Here is a 19,626-nt window from a genome sequence, read left to right as displayed (position 1 = left end):
GGGCTGTTCTCCCTCCCCACGCCCACGGAGCAGCTGCACCGCTCGCGGCTGCTGCTATTTCACAGCACGTGAAGAGCCCGAATCTAGAGAGCAGCAGGGCCAGACTGTCTGGAGAGCTGCCCAAACACAGCCACGTGTTGCTTCCTAGCACTGGATACTCAAGGAGGAAAAATAAAAAAATCCCCAGCAGCTGCACGCGAGCCGTGTGTCACAGCTGAGCCGTCCCCGGCGCACGCAGCGTAAATCAGCAGACAGCTGTCAGGTCTGACTGCTCAGCTCCTGGTTGGAAATCGGGAAAAGTCAAATAAACGAGATTTGTGGAGCCCCTTGGGAAGGTTTTCAGCTCTTTGGTTTTGCAAGGGCAGAGTGCCTTGAGGGAGCCCTTTCCTTTGGTGTTTTGGGACAGACCAGCTTTTCCCATGTGGGGATGGGATGCCGGAGGAGGAACAGCTCGCTGAAGTCCTGCTGAGACAGGAGCATGCCAGGCTGGCTGAGAAAACCTCTGGGCTTCCCCCTCTGCCCTGGCAGCTGTTGAGTGTTTCCACAGGAGTCGCAGCGGGTGGCTGCCAGCTGGACCCTCGGCTGTTGGATGGTATGGAACAATCGCCCAACTGAGAGGGACATGAGGCTGGGGAGGCCTCCACTGCTTCACTGTCCCTGCAGGGTACATCAGCTGCTCCACTCTGAGCTCCCAGACTGAGTTTTGGAGACACCTGTGTTAACACCTGCAAGGTGAGAGCAGGTGCAGGGCCAGGCTGAGCTGCAGACATTCCATTTTCCCAAAAAACGTGCAAGAGGCGTTTGTGTTTTATTGTGGTGTGCTCAATTCCTCCTCCTGGAATATGTGAGGAATTCCACCAGAAAACAAAAACAACCCCAAAAAAACCCACCAAAAATACACAAAAAAAAGGAGTCATTAAAATTATGAACTAGATATGAAAAATTGGGACCAGCCTCAAGCGAAAACTCATACATATTTTACCACAAATTGACATACTGCTCTTATCAGGCCAATATGCAAAATAATAACTCCTTTAGGGAAAAAAAAATCTGCAGACGAGCATAGTATTGTGAATCTATTTGAAAGAAAACATTCAGATACCAAACCCAGAATAATTAAAGTAAAATGCTAGAGAAATGCAAAATCCGTCAGGCAAATTTAAGGCTTCTAAGCTGACATATGTATCTTTTTGCTTAAAATGCATTGAATCAAAAGGTGGAGCTGGAATCTCTTTTGGCTGTATCTTTTGGCTAGTACTGTAGAAATACTCCATCTGTGGCAAACATTTCACTGTGGTTCCTTTCCAGTCTTCCTTTGAAAGAAAGTATTCAAAAATCTCCTTTCATTTATATGAAATCCTTTGGTAGATGTAGGATATTAAGATGGGACCTTAATCAAAAATAGCTAAAAATATTAAAAGTTTCAAGATTTATTTTAAAAGTAAGTTGGTTGCATTTGGTACCACCTCCAGTAAAACACTCCAAATATCTTGATACTCGATGCTGTTTTGGGTACTTATAAGCAAAATTTTATTTGTCAAATGGTAAGTGTGTAAAAGATCTTTCAAATTACATTTAGAACTGAGTAGGTCTTAGGGGTCTGGGAAATGTTTTGTGTTTCTAAGCTGTTCTTTGAATTTTTAAAGTACAGGGTCAAGAGTGAAACAATAGTGATTCTGGTCTCTGTGACCTTGCAGGAAATCCTTCACTTTGGCTGCAAGCAGGCAGTCACTGTTAGTAACTTCAAGCAACTTTAGAAACATTTCTTATTTTGTTAAATGCTCACATCTCTAAAGAATCTCAGCACTGGGCTGTGTTTCTGCTTCTCCAATTCACAAATATTTATCCTACAGAACACCACCACATGTGAGTGAGCAGAGGCTTTTACCAATGAGAGTGTGTTTAAAGTAAGTCTTGTGATTCCTTCTGTCTTTGCCAGGTACCACCTGCGTGGGAGGACACAGAGCTGCCTCCCCTCTGCCTTGAAGTCCTTCAGCCTTGCACCATCCTGAACTGTGTAAACTCCAGTAAAAAAACATCCAGCAACTCCAAAATTACAAGCTAATCTAATAAATGCTTCCTCTAGCCCCTTGATAAATATGCCTCTAGTGCTAATGAAGCAGTTGTGCTGGTTAATTAGATTATGCTGGCTGATAAAACCTAGCAGCAAGGAAATGTTTTATTTCTTTTCCTTCCCAAAGAGACTCTGGCTGTAACTTGGGGGTAGATGAACACCATGGTGCTCTGGACACCTTTTCCATGGTCCCTGTTTGGCCGCTGCTGGAGAGCCTGGGTGACCTCAGGAACAGCAGGGGGATGGCTTGGCTCGGTCTCAGCAGCACATTTATGATTTCAGAGACTTGGAAAATGGGTGTTGTTTAAATGTGGCTTGGAAGGTGAAGCTTCCTTTCCAGAGGATGGTTAGTAATGTGCCTATGGATGCTTCCGAGATGAGGTCTTGAAAAGTCATTCTTCAGTATGGAGCTGGAGGGAAACTTTTGGCCTGGAGCTGGGAAAGAGAAGGGAGCAGGGACAGAGGAGTGTCTCCATGCCAGGAGCTGGCTGAAAGAAGCCAGCCTGGGAGCCCCAATGAGCCAAAATGCTCTGACAACCAACTTTTACTTTGACAAGACAATGTGGCTCAAGGTTGTGCTCCAGGACTGAGTTGATTTCCTCCCATTGTCCTTGGGGAAGCGCCGAGATTCTCTTTGCTCAAACACATTTCTTCCTGGCGGGGGAGTTCTTATCACGTCCTTGTGGGGTAACTAACGCTGAAATCATTGCACTCTTGGCAGACACAGTTAAAGAAAGATAACATGGAGCCAGAGGAGCCTAGAAGATGTGCTGGGCTGTACTCCCAAAATTCCTGGAGCCAGCATCACCTCCAGCCTTTCCTCTTCCCTTCGTAATCTTTCAATGCAATCTCCCTGATGTTTCAGAATGAGTCCCTTGGTATTTCCCCTAATCTGTCATTTAAAATCTCAGGCAATAAAGCTTTCACCACTTCCCTTAGGGAGATGATTTTTCCCAGCCTGTGCTTCTCCAGTCAAAAGGTTTCCACACAGATTCTCAGCTTAGACATGCCCTTCTGTAATTTCACCCCATTCAAATAATTAATGTATCCCCAGCCTTCTCCCTCGATGCCACTTGCTTCATCCAGACATTTACACATGACTGGTGTCTCCCTGCTCTGTTTACTAATTCCGTGGTACTTAAGGCAGTCGGAATTCCTTTTCCTCTCTTTTTGTGAAGCCTGCTGATTCCTTCAGCCGTGGAGTCTTGGAGCTCCTTCCCATGTATCACTCTTCCTGCAAATCCAAGGCAGATGCTCACCGCCCTCGCCCGCATCCTTATGCTTTCCTGTACTCCATCCAAAACTGCTCTGCCTGTTCCTGATGCAGTGTCCCAGTGCCTGTGAGCTGTGTGGAATCCTCTGGGTGTCTTTCAGGAGCCGTGTTGCCAAAGTTCATTGTTTCCCTGGAAATACAGGTTTGGGATGTCTTTCCCCCCTGGAAATACAGATTCTGGATGTTATTTTTTCCCCTGGAAATGCAGGTTCTGGGTGTTTCCCCCCACCTGGAAATACAGATTCTGGATGTTATTTTTTCCCCTGGAAATGCAGGTTCTGGATGTTATTTTTCCCCTGGAAATGCAGGTTCTGGATGTTTCCCCCCACCTGGAAATACAGATTCTGGATGTTATTTTTTCCCCTGGAAATGCAGGTTCTGGATGTTATTTTTCCCCTGGAAATGCAGGTTCTGGATGTTATTCCCCCCTGGAAATGCTGGTTCTGGATGCTGCCCCCCACCCCCAAATGCAGGTTCTGGATGTTATTCCCCCCTGGAAATGCAGGTTCTGGATGTTTTTCCCCTCCACAAGCAGCCAGCTGGGTGGTGAGGGCTGATGGTTCGAGCCGCGCAGGAAATCGGAGCGGGCTCTGGGTTCTGCCCGCAGCCCAGCCCGGGGAAGGTTTTGTCTTTGCTCAAGCACAGATTTCAGTGCTTTCCTTCGTGCTGACACCACAAATGAAGCATTCACCTTCCTTGACGAGACAATTTTTTTACACATTTGGTGAGAAGTGCCTCGCAAAGTGCCGCTTTAAAAAAATAATTGTGGATCCCTAAATGCGTGGTGCTGCTTCTAGCTGAATCTCTTCATCTCTCCGAGTATGATAAATGCTTCTGGGGCGGCATGATGTCTGCTTTTCCCGAGTCCATGCCCACGATTTGGGTGGTGGTGCAGGTACACTTCCCACACGTTTCCCTGCTTCCAGCCCTGGGACCGAGTCCGTGCCACGAGTGAATGCATTACTCCTGAATTTCCCAGGTGCTCCTAGCCCTGGGAACATTACGGACTATGCTGAAATTATTTCCTTCCACGTTTCCGAGTCTCAGGGAACACCTGCAGCTGTGCAGGACAACCCGCGGGGTGCAGAAACACCCGGAGGGGTGTTTAACGAGGGGATTACAATGTTCAAAGTGTGCATTACAATGTTCAAAGTGTGCATTACAATGTTCAAAGTGTGCATTACAATGTGTAAAGTGTGCATTACAATGTTCAAGGTGTGCATTACAATGATTAAAGTGTCCATTACAATGTTTAAAGAGGGCATTACAATGTCGCTCAGATTGCACCGAACGCTTCCCCCCAGGGGCTCGGGTCTCCAGAGGTGCTTCCCAAGCCCAAAGATCCCGGGATTCTGTGGTCTCAGGGATGGCCAGGATCGGCGTCGAAGGGAGAGCGTGCTCGGAGTATGCGAAAGGTGCTGGGGGATGTGACAGGGACAGGGACAGAGTCCGTGACAAGGGACAGTGATAGGGACACAGTGACAGTGACTGTTACAGAGTGACAGGGACAGGGATAGTGACAGGGACACTGAGAGTGACACGGTGACACGGGCAGTGATACAGGGCTGGTGACACAGGGACAGTGATTAGGGACTGAGGGACACAGGCACACAGGGACACAGGGACACTGATACTGGGGCAGGGACACAGGGCTGGTGACACAGGGACACAGTGGCAGTGACTGTTACAGAGTGACAGGGACAGGGATAGTGGCAGGGACACTGAGAGTGACACGGTGACAGGGGCAGTGATACAGGGCTGGTGACACAGGGACGGTGATCAGGGACTGAGGGACACAGGCACACAGGGACACTGATACAGGGGCAGGGACACAGGGCTGGTGACACAGGGACACAGGGACAGTGACTAGGGACACAGGGACACAGGCACACAGACACAGGTGGACAGGGACACAGTGACACTGACACGGGCAGGGACACAGGCATGCAGTGACAGTGACCCAGTGACACAGGGATGGTGATAGTGGCCCAGTGACACAGGGACACAGGCAAACAGGGATGTAGTGACACAGTGAGAGTGGCACAGTGACAGGGACATGGACACACAGGGACACAGATATAGAGACAGGGACACAGGGACACAGGCACACAGTGACAAGGGGCCACAGTGACACAGGCAGACAGGCAAGCAGTGACACAGGGATACAGTGACACAGTGACACGGGCACACAGGGACCAGCAAACAGTGACACAGGGATACAGGCACATGGGGACACAGGCACACAGTGACACAGTGACAGAGTGACACAGGCACACGGGAACAGGCACACAGTGACACAGGCACACAGTGACACAGTGACACAGTGACACGGGCACATGGGGACACAGGGACACAGAGACAGGCACATGGAGACAGGGCCACAGGGCCACAGGCACACAGTGATACAGTGACACAGGCACATGGGGACACAGGCACACAGTGACACAGACACAGTGGCGCACAAGCACACAGTGGCACAGTGACATGGGCAGACAACGGCACAGGTACACTGGCACACAGTGATACAGGCACACGGACACACGGACACACGGTGACACAGACAGACAGACACATGGACACATGGACACACAGACACAGACACACACAGACAGACACACAGACACACAGACACACAGACAGACACACAGACAGACGCATAGACAGACGCACAGACAGATGCACAGACAGACGCATAGACAGATGCACAGACAGATGCATAGACAGACGCACAGACAGACGCACAGACAGACGCATAGACAGACGCACAGACAGACGCACAGACACACGGACAGACACACAGACACACACATAGACAGACACACAGACAGACACGGACAGACACACGGACAGACACACAGACAGACACACAGACGCAGAGACACACAGACAGACAGACAGACACACAGACACACAGACACACGGACACACACAGACACAGACACACACACAGACAGACACACACACCTACAGACACACAGACACACACAGACAGACGCACAGACAGACGCACAGACACACAGACAGACAGACGGACACACGGACAGGCGCGCGGGCCCAGCTCCGTCCCGCCGCTCCCTCTCCGGCCGCGCGGGGGCGCTGTGGGGCGCGGGGAGGCCGCGCGGGCGCTCGCGGCGCGGCGGGCGGAAGTGACGGCGCGGCGGCCCCGGTGACATTCCCGGCTCCCGGCGGCCGCTCCGGCTGCTCCCGCGGCTCCTCCGGCCGCCCATGCCCCGGCCGCTGCCCCCGCCGGGGAGGCCGCGAGGGGCCCAGCCTGGCACAGGTGAGCGCGCTGCCGTGCGGGCGGGGGGCGGCCCGGCGCCGCGGGGAGGGGCGGTACCGGCCTGGCCGCCGCGGGGCGCGGGCGGGGGCTGCGCCCCTCAGGGGTGGTCCCGCGGCCGCCGCCGCTGCTTCTCCTCCTGCCCGGCTCCTCTGCCCTGACCCCGCGGGGGCGAAACTCCCCACAGGTCCCCGGAGCTGCTCGGGGGGCCGCTTTGCCTTTCTCAGGACTTTTGTAACGTGCCTTTTTTTTTTTTTTTTTTTTGTGCTCTTCCTGCAACGACTTCTGAAGTCGTGTGAGCTGTTGGAGGGTTGGGGAGTACCCCTTATTTCTCCAAGGGGTGCAAGGGCTCCCTTTTGTGCTACTCCAGGGGTTCCTCTGCGTCTTTGTTTTACCTGGGATGGTGTGTTCCTCCGGTGGGCAAAAGTGTTTGGTATGGGAAGGACGCTCAAGTTGCTCGTTGCGTGTCTAGCCCGGGTTCCCCTTGGGCTCCTGACACCTAATGGGTTGCAGATGTGGCTCCGAGCCGCACAGCCATCCGAGGGGAATATAAAACTTAACTGTGCTACTGGTTCCTTTTTAAAAGTGAAACAAAGTGGCCTGAGCAGACTTGTAATGTTTTAACTATTTCCCCAGTCCTACTACTGTAACTTTCTTTGCCTGGAGGTTGTTGGACAACAAAGGCCACTTTCTGAAAGACTTGCTGTTTTGTTTTGTTTGTCTGCTTTTTCAAAAAAATTTAAGATTTATTTTTAGAGTTACATTGCTTCCACGCTTGTTAAGTAGCATAAAGGTGTATTTATGTCTTAGTTTGTTAACCATGTAACAAGGCAGCTTGCCTTAAAGTTTGTTGGTCTCCTGGTGAATCTATAACTGTAATAACTTAGTTAAACAAGGTCGTGGTTGTAACTAGTCGTGCACTTTAAACCAGCACAAAGTACCTAACAACACTTCAAAAGCTGAAAAAAACCCAACTTGTGTGTCAAGGTGGCAGAAGTCAGTCCTGTTTGACATTTCTTTTTCCCTGACAAGTAATTCTAGCTTTTAAAACTGAATGAGTAAGTAAATCTTTGAACCCTTGAGCATCCCTTTAAAAATGTAAAATTTCTTTTCATTCCTCCTCCCAGAGATTTTATTAGGTTTTAGATCTTCTCTGGTACTTGCCAAGCATCAGACCAAATAATAGTTTCACTTACAGGCGAGGACTGTACTATTTCCACTCCTCAAGCTAAAGTTTTGAGTACAGACAGTAATGCCTGTCCCCTTGGAACAGGAAACAAATGCTACATTTAAAATGTTTCTCTTAAAGCATGCCAAGTCGCTCAAGTCTATTAAAAACATCGCGTTTGACCTTGAGGTGGAAACTGAGCGGGGTGCTCTTCTGAGCTCCCCACCGTGGGGTTCTCCTGCCCCAGCTGCCGCCTGTAATTGCTGTTCCTGGGGTACCAGTGCTGGGAGCAGTCCGGGCAGCACAGCTTTCCCTGCTGCCCTGGAGGAGGGAAACCTGGCCTCTGTGGAGGAAACAGGTCTGCAGCAAACTCTCAGGAGAACTGTGAGGTGCTTGTGGTGTGTTTGCTAAACCCAGACATCCCCCCAGATATATATCTATATATATAGATGTTTTAATAGATACACAGTAGGAAAGCAGTGAGAAGAAGCGTGAGGAGCTCATCTGTCCAGCAGCAGTTGTTCTTAGGATAATTGAGTGTTTCTCACCTCCAGTGGTCTGCAGGAGCCTGGTGCACCAAAGGGGGTGGTTGTGTGGCTACTGAAAGCCAACAAAAGCAGTTTTCTGTGGTTCTGGCTTACCAGGGACACTGGTGCTCTGTCTGGGGAATCACGGGCAGGGGCGCAGCCGGTGATGGAAGGTGGTGTGTGAGTCTGGGCAGCTGGTATTTCTGCTGGGGTACATGAGGGCAACAGTTCTGACTCATTTTGAAACGCTCGAATTTTTTAATTACACTGTGTCAACTATTTCTGTTTGCTCTCCAGCCCAGTTGCTGGTTGGCGTGGTGAAGAGGCTCGGGGAGAAGTCAGGGAGCAGGAAGGGCACATCCAGACGTGTGAGGTGTGTGTGGCAGTGCAGCCTGGGCATCTCGGCCCGCTTGGGGGGAATCACAGAGCACAAACCAGGAGTGGGCGCCTTAAGGCGGCTGCTGTGGAGGGAGGGGAAACGGGAAGGAACCTGAAAAGCCACCCACAAGGCAGTTGAGAACAGTCACAGCACACAGAAAATGTTGCTCTGCTCTAGCTGATAAAGAGGAGGCAGGAAGGATGTTTGGGTGCCTTTGACAAATGGGCGCTGTGGAGGGAGTGGGATTAACGGGGCGAGTTAAGGTTGAGTGAACAAAGAGTAAATATGGATTATCATGAGGGGCTTTGAACATCAAACATTAGGGAGATAAGTTGGTATAACTCAATGAGAGCAACAAGAAATAATTGCCTTGGCTGTCCTGACCTCCTTCTCCTTGCTGTATATTTACTTTTAACATGCAGGATTCTTTGCCTGGATCCTGTTCACTTTCTTCCCTTTCCCTTGTATATTATCACATCAACTCCCTGCACCACCAAGGATGTATGTGCCATCTTTGACCTGCCTGCACATTAACATCTCACTGAAACATCTCTTAATGAGATGGGGGTCTCTACGTACCACACGGGGAAGGGGCTGCACACTGAGTGATCCAACTCTCTGGTTACCCTCTGACCAAAATACCACCAATTATCTAGCGATGTGAAAGCTTTGGAAAGTTTTTCAAATGACTCAATAGTTTCAAGCAGCCTACACGTGCTTGTCTATAACATTTCAAACTTGTTGTGTTCATGGTACTTTTTGACAGACTTGGGTCTGTGGTCAGTCTCAGCTTCTGTGTTTTTATGTGCAGTTGACAGAGTGGCTTAGAAAACTGCAACCGTTGACAGAAACTGAGCAGCAGATTTAATAACACGTTAACAAGATCAAAGTAAAAGATTTAAATATCATAATTGCCAGCATGTAACTTCTACTCTGGAAAAGAATTACTAAAACTTGAATATTTTTGCTGGCTTGAACATTATTGGTGGTGATGGGAGCTGAACATGAAGCAGCACTGGGAGAGGGGGAGAGGCATAGTGCTGGGAAAGAGCTCTGAGATAAAGTGTGGTACAGTGTGTGTCGATGCTCTGAGATGACCTTATCTGGAAAGGAAACAACTTTTGGTTTTCCAGAACCAAAATAAATGCTCAGCACATGAATGGGAGTTCAGCCTTTATCAGTCTAACTCAAGAACAGCCAAACTTATGATGCTGGTATCTGTGGCAGCAGATGTTAATTGTAGGGAACTTGGACAACACAAATCACTGCAGAAACAGTACTTTCTGTCACATCTTTGTTCCAGGTTTTTAATGCATAATGCAGTTCTGAGTCTGCAACTTGAGGTTTAGAACACAACGTCCACAAATGTGCAATTCTGAGCAAAAAGAGAACGGGATGAAAGGGACTGTAAATCAAAGTGTGCATGTGGTGTAAACATTAGCCAGTGCTTGTTGTCTCCTCTGGTGGACGCGGTCTGTCTCTGAGCTGAGCTGAGTGGCTGGTAGCTCATTGCTTACTCAGTGCCACTGTTCAAGGATTCAGATTTAATCTGTATTTGCCCGTTCCCACTCGTTAGGTTGCCTCTCCCGGTGTCTGATCAGCGTGACTGGAGCCTGTAGCAGTTTCTCCTGGACGTGGCTGGCTCCCTGCAGCTGGGGCACACACGGGTTGCTCGCGCAGGGCTGGGAACGAGATGCTGCAGCTCAGCAGCGCAGGGGTTGCAGTGATGCTGTGTCAGATGCATTACTGACTGCTCCAGGAGGCCGAGTAACTTGCCCGTGGTCGTGAGGTGTGTCAGCTTTATGTTCAGAATGATTCACATTATTATTTAAGAAGGTGTTCAGGGTTTTTTTATCAATTTGACCGCATAGTCTGTCTCTCCAATGCTCATAAATGATCTAAGAGGCAGAGCAGTGTACAGGCTTCAGCCTTACCGTGCCTTGTGATATTTGGTCTCCAAGAAAACAGCTTGGAAGCCTTTAATACTCAGTCTGACAACTTTTGAGTCATAAGTGGAACAGGTGGTCACTTTTTAAATAAATGCAAGTTTTTGAAGATTCCTTCAAGCTAACATTCTTGTTTCAGTGTGTGTGGATCATGGATTTGACATTGTAGTGAGGATTCTGCAAGATGCTCTTCTGTGTGATGCTTCAAAATTTCCTGAAAATGAGCAGGAAAACCCAGAACTTGATTGTTCCTCTTTCTACCTCTTTGCTCTAATGTCTTGTTTCACGATGCTTGATGCTTAGCATTTCACAACTTATTTCAGAGAAAGCAGATTTCAGTTCCATTCATCCAACATGAGAAGAGGCCAAGTGACTCACAGTAAAAGAACTGGGAATAACTAAGAGCCAGACTTTTTAATATCAGTTGTCTGCATGATGAAACAATTACAATTTCAGTAATTTGTTTTCCACTGGGACTGTTGCATTTTGGTGGTTCCAGTGTGAGGCTGGTGCTCGAACACTTGAAGAAAAAGAAAAAGAATCAGGTTGTCCTGATAGCAAGGTGGCACTGAACCAGTGCCCTTCTCTTGTACTTCGGCTCTCTCATCAGCTGGTAATTCTCCTGGCTCCTCAGCTCACTCTCCTGGTTCATGCTCTCTTGGAATGCCAGGTCTTGCCAGAAAGACATTTCTAAGTAATCTGGCAATTCTGGGAAAGAATAGAATGTGGGTACAGAATAGATCAGGAAAGTTGTCTACTAATTCTGTGTGCTTGTGTTTGGAAATGCAATGATTCAAAGGCTGTCTCCTAATGAAGGAAGTTGGGTGAAATGCTTGTGGGGTCCTCATCGTGTTTGGTGAGAAGTTTTATGGAAATGAAGTTGTCCTTGTAGGAAAGAATGATCTTTTGGGTAGTGGTGCCCATGAGCCCCTAAGTGCAATTTCTGTTGCCAATAACTAAGGTTCATCCAGAGCAGGTAACACCTTTTGGTAGCACTGTGCAGAATCTGTGAGGAGTTACAAAAAAACCCCATGTACTTCTTTGAGTATTGTGTTTTGAAAGCCTTCAAGGTGAAGTTCTGTTTTTCATGGTTCCACTTACTGTTGTTAGCAAGTCATCTTAAATACAAAATACAGACTTTGGATCCACTCACTGTAATAAAGAAAATTCAGAAATTGTTGAATAAAACTAAGCTAAGGAAGTTCATTGAATGTCTTTCCAGGGTTACCTTCATAAGCCCTCAGTAATTACTTATAAACCTCACCTCAACTTAAAGTGAGTTTGGTAACAGACACCTGATTTCCTTTGTTTGTTTTACAAGATCAAATTTTTTTTTTTTTTTTTACTGTTTAACACCTGTAGTGGATATCATTGTTTGTTTATCTGGAGCTCTCCAAGCTCCAGCAGCAATAAGGCTGTGTTGAATTAATGGAGTGAGGTTGAATTGATAATCCAGGCTCCATACTCTTTTGGTTTTTTTCTCCCTTTTTACTGGGAAAGCTTGTCTCCTGTTGCTAACCATCAGTTCTGCCAGCTGAGCCACTTTTTTCTAAACAAGAATAACTACAAGAAGTAGTATTGGGGTAAATTATGCATTTTAAAAATTGTTTGGTTTGTGTTTTTTGGGGGGTGGGGGGGAAAAGAGGGGGTTAATGTTTGGTTTGTAAAATTTTTTCTTCTCCTGTCAGTACTTGCTTACATGGTTCTGCTGAAAATTGCCAATTTTCTTTTTCTCTTTTTGTAGCTGGTAACTTGGTATCTTCTTACATACTGTTATTTAATTTCTGCAGTCAAATCCATGCAAAGTCTTTTGTGTGTTGTGGGAAAGAAATGTCTGGGTTCTGGTCTGTCTGTTCTCTTGAAGTAGAGCTCAAATTTCTTCTCCTCTGCCAACTGGAAGCAAATACTGTAGAAAGATAGTAAAGCCCATGTTAGAGGCATTTTTGTGGCTGGCTTTTGACCCAGTCTGTTCTTCTTTTTTAAATACCCAAAGTAGTTTTTGTTCATTTGTAGAGCCAACCTGACCTGTGTTTGCTTCATACTGAGACCTGGGACGCGAATCCTTTGCTCTTTTAGGAGCACTTTGGGCATGTAAAGCCTGTGCTGTGATTGTTGGCAATCTGGTGGATGCTGAAATCAACTGGCACCTCTTGGTGTCAAGAACGTCCCAACAGCTGTAAAATTTCATCATTTGAATGCCACGTGACTTTACTTCAGTGCACTGATACCATTGATTTTTCTGTGGTGTACCTCCTGTAAATCTCTATTACAGTATTTAGATTTGAAACTACTAGCTCAGAAATTAAAGAGGCAAGTGAATACTATGAGTAGCTATGTGGATAAGAAAATTATTTGGGATTGGGGCTTGTTGGGCTTGCAGCTCCTTTTCAGCCCTTCTGTAGAATTCGGATGTGTCACCTGATGGTCAGACCATAGAATGGTGTCTTACTGCCCTATACCTTCTGGCAAAAACATTCATTGGTGTTGAATTAGAGCATTTGAAACTTTAAAATACCTGGGGGTCGGTTTTGTTTGTTCACCATGGCAAAGATGTGTGAAAACATCTAACCATAAAATAGTTACAGACTGTAGAGTTAGTTAGTATCTCATAAGTTGTCTGTGTTAAAAGGCTGTCCTAAACCCACAGCAAGTCTAGTTGAGTGCCTTGAGCTTTTGGGGAGTTGTGGAGATGCTGGAAAATCGCTGTGGAATGTGGCACTTGAGGACATGGTTTAGTGGTGAGCATGGTGGTGGTGCTGGGTTGAAGGTTGGGCTTGGTGATTTTGGAGTATTCTCTTACCTCTGTGGTTCTGGGAATATGGCCCTGCTGAGATGTATTTCCTACTCGGAAATCACATTGCAGTTGTCCTGATCTCTCAGCTGGAGCTGTCGGCAAATGACACCGTGATTCCTTTCAGTATAGCTCAGGTAAATGTTCCTAACTTCTGCTCTGAAAATTAGAATTAATTTGTTACGTGGTATTGAAGCAATTCAAAATGTGACTTTTACGTGAGCATTACTTTTATCGTGGTGCAACAACAGACCAACATTTCTTGAGGACATCTGTTTGTATGTAGTGGGGAAGCACAGAACCCATTGTGTTCAAGAAACAGAAATGGATAGGTAAAGTGGGAAAACCTGTTAAACTCAGTATCTTAGAAAAAGGTGGTCCATCCCTGTAGGGTGATCTGCTGCAAACTGATGTGTAGCAGAGAGAAAAGGGAACTTTTGTTGTGTTGATTTCTGCCACTTGTTTTATTGAAAGAAAAAACGTAAAAGTGAGTCTTTTAAAGTTTTAGGAACAGGTTGTAATAAAGATATGCCCTCTCAAATTTTTAGAGTAGAGAGCTTTGTAGACTTTAAATTGTTGTGCCCTTGAGAAAAATGGTTTCATTATGAGGAAGAACGGAGATTCTTAGAAGGCTAAGTGCAGCCAACCCTGTGTGCTTTTATCTTTGTGCAAGGACTGTGATTTTTTTTTATTGTGGGGCTCCAAGTGCAGCTGGTGAATGTTTATGGAAGCTTGTGTGCGGACTTGTGAAATAAACCTTAGCTGGTACTTGCCTGTCCTTTGAAAGAGGCAGAATATGTGCATTAAGCATTACAATGCAAAAACCTGTATTTAAATGTGCAGTCTTACTTCTTATGTAGGATAAAAAAATGTTGCTTTTCAAGATCGCAAAGGATGCTCTGCAAAGCTTTGTATTAACACATACACTAGTAATTTGTATTCAGGCTTTGGTAATTTGTATATGCAGCCTGTTGAGCACTCAGTAGGAGCAGCCTGTTTTTAACCTTCATTTATTTATGCAAAACCAGTTGAAACACAGAATTAGTTTAATCCTTTCTTCTTTTGCTTTGTACTGCAATTCTCTTACCCTGTCTGTTCCAAGGCTCCTATTCTTTGGGGTTGCTACCAGGCCTGATTTGTGAATCATCTGATAAAGATCCAGCTCCACTCCCAGAAATGTGCCTTAGGTAGAATCGCATGCCAGTGAGTCAGCTTTAGGGCAGCATTTTCAAAGGAACGCTATATAAATTACACAGTATCCCTGTGGGGGCGGCTCAGTGTTATGAAAAATCTGCTGTGGAGCATCGTGCACACACATCCACACAGAGCTGAGTCAACTGTCTTGACTTAAATTGACTGAGCGCTGGCCTCACTTCGGTTGTTTTAAGTGCACCGGTTTGTGTGAGACTTAAAAGAAAATGAAAAGGAATGTGTGGTATCTTCGGGAGGAGCTGAACAAGCTGGGAAGTCCAGAAAGTGTCGGTATTTCTACATTTGTCTGGGTGCAGATCAGTCTTTCCTGATAGATGTCTGATTTTTTGAATTTATTAATTTTTAGTTAATTCAGCACTCTGCTCTCTGGCGTAAGGTTTAAACTGACAGTGAGTAGGTTTAGATGAGGTATTGGGAGGAAACTCTTGGCTGTGAGGGCAGTGAGGCCCTGGCACAGGATGCTCTGTCCCAGGAAGTGTCCAAGGGAAGGGTGGATGGGGCTTGGAACGTCCTGATCCAGTGGATGGTGTCCTTGCCCTTGGCAGGGGATTGGAACTGGATCATCTTTAAGGTCCCTTCCAACCCAAACCATTCTGTGATTGTCTGATAGCTCTCTGTGTTTTTTGTACTAAAATGTCACTGGTGAGTTCCCTGGATTAATTGTGTTCATTTTCAAGGAAAGGAAGGTGATTTGAGAAGAAAGCATGATCGAGACACCTACACCAGCAAAGGGTTTTGGTGAAGCTTTGGAAGTGGACAGATTCATTAGTACTTCACATCTTCGGAGTAACATGTCTTTCTGTCAGAAGAGGGCCTAACTTTGCTTTTTGCCAACAATTTATCCTGTGTTTTGAAGCATACACACATTACAGTCAACTCTTCAGTACCCAGGCTGTTTGCAGCTTCTCTCCTTTCCCAGCCCACCCTCCTCAGACGCACAGTCTGTCAAGCATTGGAGTCAGAGTTCTTAATGAACTTGTCTGTGTGTTTACATTTTTAAAAATAGTCAACTGTTTTACATAATTTTATTAGCCTCTGTTTTATGCGTTTGTCGTTACCTCTCTCACACCTCTGATTTATTCCATCTCTGTTGGGTAAATGTGAGATAAATGTAATCCACTGGAGATGGAAATTATTGTTTGTGTAAAAATGAGCCATCATAGTGTTTAGTTCCTTATAAATATCAAAACATTCATATTTAGATGAAAATAACTGACTTCTGTGGCACTGAAACTATGAGGTTGGAAGGATATGGAAGGATCTCTAGTTTACTCTGTACTCTGAACAAATAACTCGTATGCAGCACTGCAGTTTAACTTTTCATTTATGTAGCCACAAAAGCCTAAAGAATGTACATGATGTTATTTGCTTCAATAATATAAGTACAGTTTCTCTTTTTTTTTTAATATGGCTTCCAGTTGAATGGAAAGTGGTGAGAGGAGGTGGGTTGTTCAAATTGTTTTCTTTCAGCACTAACTGAAAGGCATTAAAAGGCAGTGTTCTGCTAGATAATTCCTTTTCATTTCAACAATTGCTAGAATTGGCATAAGGAGCTTATATGACCATAAGCAGGGAAAAGAAGTGGTCTGTTGGACTGTGATTGAGAGGAAATGTGTTAGTAATAAGCTAAAGTGAGTTTTCCAGCAAGCTGCTGTGAACTCATTACCTACAAAACAAGAATCTGTCCCGTCCATAGGTTCAGGAAAAGAAGAGCTGGTTTGCTGCATACAAGCTAGGCATTCTTTATCATTAGTCAGCTCAATAACACCTAAAATGACCATGTACAATTGAGGTTAGGGTGTCATGGGGTTTATTAAGTATTTCAGGCTGTTGAGACATACTCCTTGTTCAGCTGAAGCAAGTAAATTGTAGGTAGAATGAGTAACATTCTAGCTGTTAATATAGGATATGTGATTTAGTATGTTGATTGCTTGGCCTGAGTAGCTGGATTTGATGAAGCCTTCAGCCTTAAGCTGTGAATTTAGCTAATCTTCCTAACAGCTGATAGAGAGTGTTTTATCTGTGTTGTGAGAAGGACATTGATAACAAATGGATATTTTAATTGCTGCTAAGGACTGCTTACCTAGGTAAGGGCTTTTGTGGTTCCCTGTGCTCTGCCACGGAGCAGAGGCACCAGGAGCTCAAACCAGGGATCAGCAGGCAACAACCACAGCAGAAGCTGCAGTTCCACATGAGATGAGCAACCTGCCTGGGCATGGAGAAGGACCCAATAAGGTGCTGTAAGGCCCCAAAAATCAGCAGTGAACTAAGAGGTGCAGGCAAGATGGGTGAGGGGCAGGTGCCTAAATTCTGTAATTCCCCGGGGATTTCTTTGTTCAGGGTCCCTCTCCAGAGGCACACAGCTTATCTGCTGCTCTAACACTGTTAAATTATTTAATTTTATAATCTGGTGCCTGAAACTCTGCTCTGGAAAACCTGCTGTTTTTAATACAAGTCTTTATGCTGTAGTACATATTACATGAAAATTGTTCTTTAGGAAGCTACTATCACCTCTGAGGCTTTTTGCTCTTAATATTTTCATTTTTTTTTTTTAATTTACAAAAGTCTCTTTCCAGAGCAAACAGTGCCGAGAAGGAATGCTCAGGACCTTCTACTGTGTCTAGGCAGAACCTGTGAGTTCAAGGTGTGATGATACCAAACAGCAAGCAGCTTTTAATCAGATTTTTTTAAAAAGTTTTTTTTTTTACAGGGATGCTATGTGCTTGCCCTCCTTTCCCTCCTTCCTGCGAGCTCTGGCAGAAAATGTCACTTGCTTTCTCATTTTGATTTCTGTTGGCTTATTGAAGGGAATCTACACACAGAAGGGTGGGCCAGTTCTCTGCACAGGAGGGAATATGATGGTGCAGTCACAGTTAAGAATGGGGACAGAATGGGGACAAAACCCAGAGAGGCTGGGCTGTCTCTGCAAATCTGACCTTCAAAATCCTTCAGGATTTCTTCCCTGAAGTGCAGATTCCCTAGTGTACAAATTGTGTGCCTTTTCAATGAGTCCATGGTTTGAAAATATTTCCCAGGATAATTTGATGGTTTCCTCACACTGGTGTGTTATATGTGTGACTTAGAAAATAACCTTTTCTGTTGGAAAAATCGAGCACAGAAATTTTTACAGAATTGCCTTTTAAAATTTTCATTGCAATATCTGTTCACCAGTAAAAGGAGAATGCCATTTCTGATCAATGTCTAATTAAGTATCCATCTGTGTCTGTAAGCATCACCACTTATTTTCAGTGCTGTGTGTTCTCATTTCGGTAGAAAGATGGTCTTTTGCTTGCACCACCTTGAGATTTCCTCTTCTAGTACTGTTACTAGAAAGGTGAGTGGCAAGAAAGGAGTGGGAGTTTTTCAATAAAGTCTCTTCTTGCTGTTCTGTACATTTTTCAGAGGGAACTAAATACAGACATTTTTTTCTTTCTTTGAGACAAGGATTTCCTTGGCATAGATATTTTTTGTCAAATTGACTGTATTCTTCCCTGAAGCAAAGTCTGTTTGAGTCATGGTAGGGTTATTTTTTTCCCACAGAGAGAAAGGCTAAGCTCTGGGTTTTTTATATATATATATATATATATATATATATATATATATATATATATATATGTATATATATATATGTATATATGTATTTATAAAGGAATTGGTGATGTCTAAAGAGCCAGTTCAATGGACCTGCAGAGGACAAACCTTGTGGGTTTTTTCTGTATACACAGAAACCCATCAGTGTCACGAAATTACTATTCCCTCCTCTACTGCCAACCTAGTGGAAGTCACTGTGTGAGGAATCAAACCAGTTTGGTTGGAGTAGTTAAAGATCCCACTTAATATTAAAAAAATCCAATAAAATAATTTTAATTGAGCTGTTAACAAGGTGGCAATGTGCGTATGAAACATATTTTTTTCTGGCTGATAGACCAGAGAGATGGAAAGACAAGTGCAGGTGTTGTTACGGCCCCTTTGGGAGCTGTGAGGTAAATGATGTTTCCAAATAGGACATTTGTGGAAAAAAGTCTACAGCTGACTTTGGCTGCCCTTTAGCTTCATGTTAAGCTCTGTTCTTTGTGCTCCCCAGGCTAAAAGGTTGAACAGTGCAGAAATTGTTCTGCAGTTATTAGTATGAATATTTAAGCATGTTTTCATTTGGCCAAGCTAATACTCTTTTGGTTTGTGTCGGAGCAACCAATATTTTCCCTGTGTGTACATTTCAAACTCTTAGAGAAGATATTTTTCATTTTAAAGTGCCTGGCCAGAGGAAAGCTGGGAGCTGCGCTAGCAGGTACAATACAAATTGCACTTGTTCCATCATCAGATCTGTGTTTTACTTACCTGTGTAATCGGAGAATTATTTGATAATACAGATTTGTGACTGAACTACATACAATTATTGATTTTACTGACAGGCATTTATGTCTCAGAATGTGTGTATTCATCATTTGGGTTTGTTGGTTCTCTGCTGTAGCCTTGGAAATAAATTGTTTCTACATGATGTTTACTGCTTACATGAAATTACTGTCTCCAGAAGAACTTGTTGATGCAGAAATTCCACCAAAGACTTCTGAAAGTCTTCTTTGAAGTTGCTTTCAAGAGAGGGTTATTCAACAAAAGTATGCACAAATATTTTTCCTGTTATACATGTTCCTCTATGCCACAATATGCATTTTATTCTGTTTTTTGGAAGGGATATGCTGAGTTTATTGTTTGGGATTTTGGGTTTTTGGGTTTTTTTTCCTCCTATTTGGCAGGCTTGGTCTTGCCATCTCCATCTTTATTGTGATGTCTAATATTAGCCAACCTTTCTTTCCTTAGCTGGTGATCCTCTCCCATGAGTGTTTTCATCATTTCCTTCACCATACAGCAGTTCATTCATTAGCCTGAAGGAAGCATGAGCTCTATTTTGGTATTCTCTAAAAATGAAGTTTCAAAGTGGGTTAGGACACACAGGACGATGCTGAGCTTGGCACAGCACC

At 45.0% G+C, this 19,626-nt stretch overlaps 1 protein-coding gene across 3 annotated transcripts in view; it reads left to right on the top strand.

Annotated features, from left to right (window-relative positions):
* Window positions 1–6,520: 6,520 nt before the first annotated feature.
* The window catches only part of CZH18orf25 (chromosome Z C18orf25 homolog), a 43,489-nt gene continuing 30,383 nt past the window's right edge, over window positions 6,521–19,626 (top strand). For 2 of the 3 annotated variants that reach the window (XM_038124320.1, XM_038124322.1), the window contains exon 1: window positions 6,521–6,627. The gene's annotated coding sequence lies outside the window, so the exon portion shown is untranslated. Of the gene's footprint in view, window positions 6,628–18,419; window positions 18,936–19,626 lie in introns of those variants that run through there. The other variant, XM_038124321.1, reaches the window with a different exon arrangement.

This window comes from Motacilla alba, chromosome Z (assembly GCF_015832195.1).
Source record: "Motacilla alba alba isolate MOTALB_02 chromosome Z, Motacilla_alba_V1.0_pri, whole genome shotgun sequence".
NCBI lineage: Eukaryota > Metazoa > Chordata > Aves > Passeriformes > Motacillidae > Motacilla > Motacilla alba.
Note: the sequence above shows the minus strand (reverse complement) of the source record. Positions and strands in the feature narration are given on the sequence as shown.